This window comes from Stegastes partitus, unplaced genomic scaffold (genome assembly GCF_000690725.1).
Source record: "Stegastes partitus isolate 25-593 unplaced genomic scaffold, Stegastes_partitus-1.0.2 Scaffold241, whole genome shotgun sequence".
Lineage (NCBI taxonomy): Eukaryota > Metazoa > Chordata > Actinopteri > Pomacentridae > Stegastes > Stegastes partitus.
In genome coordinates this window covers 277,888-285,485 of record NW_007577972.1, presented here as the reverse complement: position 1 = coordinate 285,485, position 7,598 = coordinate 277,888, and positions in this window count along the sequence as shown.

The following is a 7,598-nucleotide window of genomic DNA, read 5'->3' as shown; positions in this document are numbered from 1 at the left end:
AAGATGTGTATAAAAGATGGATGTAGCCACCGTGACGTCACCCGTTGGTTTCTGCACTGAGAAAATGAAGCCAGGGTTTTGCTACTTCCTGGTTGACATCTTGGATTTTTGGAGCCAGTGATGCAAAAATCATCGGAGGGGGGCGGAGCCATAGGAGCAGCGATTGGTCAGATGGATTGAGAGGCAGGCCCTCTCTGCCCGCCCACATTTACCGCCTTCTGCTCGCTTGGTCTGCATCGTCGCTGCCGACTGTCAATCAAGCCAGCCACGCCCCTTGCCCCGCAAAAATTTGACAATTTTTTAAAAATTCAGTATTGATGTATTTTCAGATTGGCCACCTGATCTTTGGATCTGACCATGAAAACTAATAAGAAAAAAAATCCTGAGCTGTAGGAATGCAGTATTTCTTGATCTGTGATCACTTCTTTTCCAATTCAAGTCTATGGGAGCCAGGGCTTTTTGGAGCCAGCAATGAGCGGACATGGTGATATTGCAGGTTTTTGGCTTCATTTTTCAGGGCCGGTTGCTACGTCCATCTTTTATACAGTCTATGGCCCTTGCCCTGCCTTTCCATGTGTGTTGCCTTGTAACACCTGCTGTCCCAGCGTGCTCATCGTCCCCGGTGCGTGTGCCTCCTTATCACGTTGTCGTGGGCTCTGTCTGCACCATGGCCACTCTTTGCTCCCTCTCTGTCTCTCTCCGTTTCTTTGTTTTCCTTGGGCTCTTTTGTTTGCTCCTTCTCATGCCATGGCACAGGTGCACTGATTTGGGGGTCGCAGGGATTGGGCAGTGGAGTCAGGTGATAGGGGTTGCTATGGGGACAGTGGGTGGCGACAGTGCATGCAAATATAAAACTATAAAACGTAAAAGCAAGTTAAAATGCACAACACTCTAAAAACACAACACACAAATAAAATCAATTAAAACATGTCACCTCTGCCGGATTACATGTATGTATGCCAAGAAATGAACATTTCACAGAAAAATGCTATTTGAAGTCATTAGTATGCCGCCATTTTGAATTCTGAATTCACATTTAAATGTTAAACACCAGTAATCCAGACCTCTCAGTAGGTGCACAGTGGTGTTGCAGCACACCAAACTCATTTAAACCAGAACCAAAGACCATTTCTCAGCCACGGTGCTTCATGCTGAGGCTACATGGAGGAAAAAATGATGAAATGTAAATGTCAAATGCAGTTAAATCACAGAGGTGGAGCATCCCAAGATGCCATTTATACAATAAAAAAGTGATCATGCTGTGAAGACCAAGAAGAACATCAAGCACTTGTCTAGACTGCTAAAGGACACTAAAATGGATGTTCTGCTCACACATTATCATGGGATGAAAAGATATCTTTAGGTGTAGTTTATACTGATATTTAATTCTCATCAGCTAATTACCCCAAGTGGCATATTATATCAGCCAAATAGATAATTAGCCCACACATAAACAGCCTTGGTGGTCATTCATCCATAAATCTTGACTTTCGTTTATAAATCTATGTCTTTTCCTCACTGACAGTTTTATTTAAAATAAGATCCAGCCTGCCAGGAGCTGATTAAAATCAGAAAACACAGTGAGAGTGGTTAGATGGTTTTCACAGGAGATGCAGTTCAAAGTCAGTCTCTGAGATAAAGCTATTAGTATCCCCACTTCCTCTCTTGCTCTCATTTCGTCTCACCAGAAATGGGTATGCAGTTAAAACAAAAAAGAAAAGAAAAGAAAAAAAAAAAGAAATGTGTGCACGCAGGGAGTGAATCTTTCACTTTGCAAATTAAAGGAGACAGGCTTTCACTACTCTGCCTTAAAAATGTGCATCTCTCCATGTTGCATGGTATTAAATTCAAATCACTTTTGAAAGCATTTATTCCTAGATGCATTTTTGCAGGTTGTCATACTGATACTATAGCATGTGAGGCTGACAGAGTTGGACCAGATTTTTAAAAAGTGTTTTGTTCCTCACAGGACTATGTGTTGGCAGACTTTATTAATCCTGAGAGGTGTCGGAGCAAGACAAGTCAGTGTGTTTTCTCTATCTGCAGCACTGTTAGCACCTCACTCACGTTTGATTTAATATGAAGGAAATTGCTCCACTAGTCTCTTGAGCATTCAAGCAATAGGAAACTGTGAAGTGTTTGGAAGTATATATGACCCTGAGTCTTAACAGAGGGAGTTTAGGGGCCAAGGTAAAATTGGAAATACTCTGTTAATTTCATCCAGTGCATGACCTCTGCTATTCTGGGACTTTATTGCCTTTAGTTCATCAAAAGGATGGAGTTGGAGCTAATTATTCCTGCTGATCTCAGTTCTTTCTCGACCTACAGCAGTGTGTTGGGAATTGTAGCATAATTTCATTTTCTCTGCAAACTGCAAACTCTGCTTACCTGACAGGTCATTAAACTTGAATAGATACATGATTGCCGCTGAAAAGCTGCAACAGCTTTTCTACTTTCACCCACGCCTCAGAGAGGGATAAGAATTTGTGAAAAAGTTTTTGTATTTGTCATTCTGACAGAAATGGGCTGATAATTTTGTGATGCATGCAGGTTTGCTCAAACTAAGCCTGTCATATTTAATATTCATTAAAACACAGAGAAAAGAGAAAGTAAGAGCTATAATTTTGCAATAAATATCAGGTTAATTACTAGGCTATCTCATGAACTAGTTGAGTAATGAATTCATTATTTGACTTTGTAGCACACATACCCACCGTGTTTACATGCAAAGTTGATTAAGAGCACCGGTATAAATCCTGGTAATGGTTGCAAACATTGTTATATCCTTTAATAAACAAAGTATAATGTTTTTATATAGAGTAGTTAAATTAAATGTAGGTTTTATTTAAAGACACTAAGTGTATGTCTGTCTGTCACCACCAGTAAACAATCCTATTTCTAGATTATAATGTATTAACTGTTTGAACTCAAAGCAGTTTCTGAGGGGCAATATAAAGTCCTGCACCTCTGTTGAAACAGCACAATCATGGCTAGATGAGCAAAGAGCTCCAAAATTTATTTTGTGCATTATAGCACCATTATCATGGCATCAATCCTTTAAAAAGAAAAGAAAAGAAAAACATTCTCTTTTCCAAATACCCCCAGGTGTTACCGCTACAGAAAAAAAAAATGCTTGTTCTACATCCTGTGCACATTTTTTTACGTGTATTATGTTTAAACCCTGCTGTATTTATTTTATCAGTAATGCTTCATTTCCCTGTTTCTCTCTGAATTTGTTCCAAACTTGTCTCCTCTCTGCTAGACACAGCCTGCAGTTCAATCAAATACTCATTGAATTGTTGACCTAGCTGGGTGCAACTGAGTCACTCCAGGTTTGGGAGTGCAGACTTTTTTGATATTTACAGGATTATTTTAGTGAGTTTTTAAATGAGACCTGCAGATTAAAGCGGTTTTGATTTTGATTGAATTTAATTTAAGGTCACATTTGATTAAGGAACTGCACATAACACATGCTTAGTTTAAGGACTGTCAGAAAGTTGAAAATCTGACAATTCTCTCCATTTTCACAGTCTTTAGGTCTGACAATGGATGCAATTTTGTTTTTTTGTTTTTTTTAAAAGATAGCATTCCTTCCAAACCCACCAGTAGGTTTTACTGTTCAGAGGCTCAAAGAAAAAGTAAAATAGAAAGTAGATAGACAGTATTCAGCATCAGGCTGCCTCATTTAAATGTTTTTATCAATAAATTATTTTTTATGAGAGGGCAAAGATAAAAACCTAGTGTGTGTATTGTATTGATATCAATGCATCACTATGTCAGCTCCTGCTGCTGTATCCAGCTATATTGGTATCGTGGTTTCACACTGGTAGGCCAGGGATCTTATCCAAGCTATTAGAAGTAGAATATAAAAAAATTTCATTCGCCAACTTGTAAACAAAGTACTTGACTGTTAAACAACATTCCCATGTCATTTGTCCATAAAATGAAAAAAAAAAAATTAACAAAATTCCTCTGTGTTGGTCAGATGGGGCTTATCTTTGAAACCCGATTGTTATAATCCCAATGACTGAAGTTGTCCTCTCTGAAAGGCTTAAGATAAACTAAAAGGCAAACACATGAGCTCCCTCAGAGCAGCATGCTGCCTCCAACCTCAACAAATCATCACATCCTGTCTAAACATGGAGGTGGATGCTTATTTTACTGTCATGAGAGTGCCACCTGCTGATCTGGACTATGTTCAGCATCCATTTGACATCTCCACTATAATAACCTGATACGTCAAAATGACAACAGAGATAACCTTTTATAGATAAACTGCAGCTTCAGCTGGTTTTACAACAATCTATTATTTAACAGTCTGCTTGCTGTTTATTAGTCATCAAGGCAAGGAAAAATGTGATATTAAAGACAAAAGGCACAGCTGAGAAACGTGTTACTGTCAGTGTCTTTGATGTAGCCTGGTAATTATGAAAGGGCGGAGGAAATGTTCCAGTTTTATAAGAATAATCAATATGTGAATGAAGGACTAGCAGCAGCCATCATTAAAGTTAGCAAAGGTTAGTAAATTATCTTTTTGTCACACACACACACACATGCTTGCAAGCGCGTGTGCACACACACACTCAAAATGTTAGTTTTCAAACAGAGGCAAAACATTTACAAAAAGATGCAGATCTGGACACAAGAAAAGAAAAAAAAATTCTTGGCTCTTTATTGTGTTATGTATAGTTTGTGTCTTGTATTGTCCTATCTGTAGTTTGATGCATGCATGTACTGTTGAGTTTGTGTTGTTGTACTGTCCCTTATGTATGTGTTGCTTTATATATGTTTTATATATATTTTATATACCCACCGAATGCTGTGTTGTATAGCGCCATTTCATGAAACATATTTGTCCCTATGTGAATGAAGATTAAATAAATGAATAAATATTATTGTTTATACTGTCTTGCTATTGTTCTAATTCTGCTGGTTAGAAAGAAAAAAAAAGCTATGGTCTTTTGTTTTCATTGGGAGATGAGGGTTGGTTGCTTGGCAACACAGCATGTTTAAGAAAACATTACCAAAAAATGAACTAATGATGGTAATAAATAACAAAATGTTTTAAATATTTCTTCACATCAGTTTTACTGATTATCTTGCTCAGAGGGAGTCCAAAGGCTACTTTGGATAGATGGGTTCTCTGGTTAAATCTGTAAGGTCTATACCTGACTATGTTCAGCACTATGTGATGACATATGTTGTAAACTGCGCTGAATTGAATTGAAATCTTCCTCTCATCGTATTTCTTCTGCATAATAAAATATATCACAACACTCAGTGATTGAAAACATATATTGTTGGAATATGTCACGGGGAAATGTATGTGCAAAGATGGTGATTTTAACTTTAGGAACACAGTCATCAACATAGATTCTCAACATGTCATTTACTTAACTTGTTTTTTAATTAAGTGAACATATATGAAATTGTTGCTGCTTATTTCATATCAATATTCAAACATGTAGAAGTAATAAACATATAAATATACACAAAGTATCAAACTGCAGTCTTTGCTCTACTTGAAAAATGAGTATGGCATATTGACTTATAGTATTTGCTTCAGGGCAAAAATCACAAGAGCTGATGAACCAGATGCCTTCATTTATTAAATCTGACACATAGTCAGGATTGTTCCTCCGAGGCTTGTATCAATGTGTGCTTTTGTTTATGATCTAATAGCATGCCAATGGAAAAGAAAATGTCATTAATAATGTTACTCTAGTTGCATTTTTTTTTCACTGTCATCTATTGCATGTGATATTACAAGGAGTCCACTTCAGTGCATGGACATTCCTGTACAATATCGCTGAAAATCATAACAACAGGGTGAAGAGCCTTTATTCTACTGCTGCTTTGTTGACTTTTGTGTACATTTATGCGCAATCAGCAAGAAAATGTTCTTATCAATTTTCTTCTGCATCTACCTCCAGCTGTTTCTTTCATCAAGCTGTGTTGAATGTGAGACAGCAGCTGGGGTAATAGACTTTCACTTTGGTTTAAATACCTTGATGCCAGAAATAGTGTCAAATTTACTGATGCACTTACTTCTTGATCTGTATAGACATATTTCTTCCAGCCACAAACAAAGGTCTTCTTAACACCTTAGCCCATCACGAAGCCAAGAACCAATTTAGTTCTGTGTAGGAGACTGAAAGCTGGGAAGGAATTTGAGGCTGCTTAGATATTTCACATGCAGTTCATAGAAAAATAATGGACTTGTGTGACAGCACACTGTAGGGCTGGGACACAGGAGATCCTTAAAATAAACCAAAGGTAGCTTTAACTGATGTTCAATAGAGCAATATTGATATATATCACATTGTTAAATACATAAACTATGCTAATAATAGCAAAAATACAGTAAAACTACTTAAAATACTTGGTTTAGAAGTTTAGCAACATAGGAACAATATATGTTAAAATGAAAACATTTCTTGGCATATGACTAGGGAGGTGATAGGATTATATTATTATAACAATAACTGTGTGTGAAGCTCTTCATGATGTGCAGTCAAAAAGAGTTTCAAACTAAAATTTTGGAGGGAAATCATTTTGACAACTAGGTATCTAGAATCTATATAATTTAATAAATAATTGAATAAACAATCGTAGCAACTGAACTTACAAACACCACAAAATAGAGAGCTTGAATCAGTCTTTTTAAGCTTTGACAACTTCTACTGGAAATATGTCCAGCCGAGAAAGTAGCTAGACAGTGCAGTTAGTTTTCACTCTACAATTACAAGTATTGTAGGATATGAACAGACACAGATGCCAAAGAGACACAAAACTTTCCAACTCAGGTCGCAAGAAGTGATAAATCAACTGATCAGACCAGAAAGAGCCTCAAATGACAGCTTCAAGCCAGTCCCAGGAAGGGGTAAAGTCACTGATCAAATCAGTTGGAGTTTCAAAGGGCAGCTAACAGATAAGGGACCCTCATGAAGGAAAAAAGAAAACATTCACCCGTTTATCAACCCCTAAGTCCAAAGAGCCTGACCTTTGGAGGGTGAAATGTGCCCAAATGAAATAAATAAATACACAATTAATTAATTAAATGAATGTTTCACTAATTACTTAAAATGGGAATGAATTAATTAAAAGTTTCACTAAATACGTCATAAATTAATTAGTTAATTAATTAATTAAATGCCTCATTAATTAAACAAATAATTTATTAAATATGTAATAATTTAATTATTTAATGAATTAAAAGTATCAATATATACATCATTAATTAATTAAATGTGTCATTAACTAATTCATTTTTCATTAATTTTCATTTTATTTAAAAACGTATACATTTATTTCACTATTTATTTAATTATTTCATGGTCGCACTGCTGCAGCACATCATGAATTTATTTTATCTGTCAACCTCACCCACCAAACTCAAGGCACAGCCACTACAAACCACGCCCCTACAAACTACGCCCACATGACCCTACATGGCTGTGGGGTTCCACAGCATGTCAAATGTAAACAGAAGGGAAATAAAGCAATAATGCAATAACGGGAGCAATTTTACCAACTTTAACGGTTGATTCACACCATTAAATGCCTTCCAATGCAAACAATGTGCTTGATACAATAAA